This window comes from Bison bison, unplaced genomic scaffold (assembly GCF_000754665.1).
Source record: "Bison bison bison isolate TAMUID 2011002044 unplaced genomic scaffold, Bison_UMD1.0 scf7180017864080, whole genome shotgun sequence".
In the NCBI taxonomy this organism is placed as follows: Eukaryota; Metazoa; Chordata; class Mammalia; order Artiodactyla; family Bovidae; genus Bison; species Bison bison.
The window spans coordinates 5,238,633-5,240,364 of NW_011494652.1; the positions used below are offsets into that span (position 1 = coordinate 5,238,633).

At 52.9% G+C, this 1,732-nt stretch overlaps 1 non-coding gene across 1 annotated transcript; it reads right to left on the bottom strand.

The window, feature by feature from the left end:
- Nucleotides 1-1,212: 1,212 nt before the first annotated feature.
- TRNAS-GCU lies at nt 1,213-1,294 on the bottom strand. Its single transcript has one exon. It is a non-coding gene; the product is annotated as a tRNA-Ser (tRNA).
- Nucleotides 1,295-1,732: the final 438 nt, after the last annotated feature.

Genomic DNA, 1,732 nt, shown 5'->3' on the forward strand with positions numbered 1-1,732 from the left:
CCACCCCACCCCCATCCCTCTAGGTTGTCACAGAGTACCTGATTTGAGCTCCCTGCATCATACAGCAAATTTCCACTAGCCATCTACTTTACATATGGTAATGTATACGGTTCCATGCTGCTCTCTCAATGTGTCCCACGCTTTCCTTCCCACACTGCATCAAGTCTGTTCTCTATGTCTGGGTCTTCACTGTGTGTGTTTCTGTGGTCAGTTGCTCACCTCTGACTCTTTCGACCCTTTGGACTGTAGCCCAACAGGCTCCTCTGCCATGGGATTTTCCAAACAAGAATACTGGAGTGGGTTTCCATTTCATTCTCCAGGGTATACATACAATTTGGACATAAAATTTGATGCCTAGGTTTGTTTGGTTTATTTTATCTCCCCACCCCCACCCCCCATCAAGCAATTCTCTGACACCAGCTAAGTGTCCTACAAACGCAACTCAATTCTGACACTACCTACCAGGAGACAGCTTCAGATTCCATAAGCTGGGGCCGCAAAATAAAGGTCTCCTACTCCTGATCACTTCCTAACTCAACAACCTTGGTTCCCTACTGCCTGTGGAGCAGCAGGCAGACACCTTAAACCGACATTCCAGGCCCTCCCTGGGAGGACCGAAAGCTCCTTCCGAAGATTCACAGAGCTGGAACACGTTACCTATGGAAGTAATTGCCTTCTGCACAGCCTCTCCTCCCTTTATAGAGTCCATGGGTCAATCATTCTGGAAACACTTATTAAGCGGCTTCTGTGTACACTGGTGTTAAATGTGCGTGGTTGTGTATGTGAGGGAGGGCAGCAGGTGTGTGGATACATGCAAGGTCTCTGCCCAGAGAGAAGTGCTGGAGGAAGGGGAATCCGTGCGCTGAATAATTTAATAATTTAAATAATCTAACATCGCCTCCACTGCCACCAGTTCTACTTCTTTAGACAGAGCAGCTCCTCCAGGGGGGTCGTCTCTAGTTCTTGGACCCCAATTTGCATTGATCAGAATTCTGGCCCTTGGCGCTCTTTCTACGGAGAAGGAAAAGTACAGCTCCGACTTCCTCCCACTAGCTCCGCACACTCTAGGTACGAACCTGCCGGAGCTGCACGTTGAACAAACACAGAAAGGAGACCTGAATTGTGTCCCATCCCCAGTTCAGTTCTCTTCAAGCCACTGCCCCAGACACCAGGGTGTGAAAATTAAGAACCACCTCCAGCGTAAAACACGAACGACGAGGATGGGATTCGAACCCACGCGTGCAAAGCACAATGGATTAGCAGTCCATCGCCTTAACCACTCGGCCACCTCGTCCCACGTAGGGCACACTCTTCCACATGCACTTATCTCTCATCCAGGAGTGTTCCGGGACCCCTGCAGCCGTTCCTCAATACAGACCTGATAAAACTTAGAGGGAGAGGCGGCGGACAGAAAAGGGCTTTTGTGTTCCTTTCCGCCTGGCACAGCCAGGAACCGCGCCATCCTTCACCATTCTGCAGTCAAGTTCGGTCACAGTTTCCGCTCCCTGATTCTGGGGCGAGAGAACCAAGGTCTCAGGACGCACTTAGTCCGGGAGGTCGCGCACTGACCCAGAGGACGGGGTGCAGGTCCCCCGGAACACAGCAGGCGCGGTGGCGGGCAGTTTCCAGCGTTTGCAAAGCGCGCGGCGCGGACCGAGGCTGCAGTAACTCCTCCCGGGGAGCAGGGGGCGAGCTGGCTCGCCGGAGGCCAGCGCGGGCGGCCGGGTGGGCG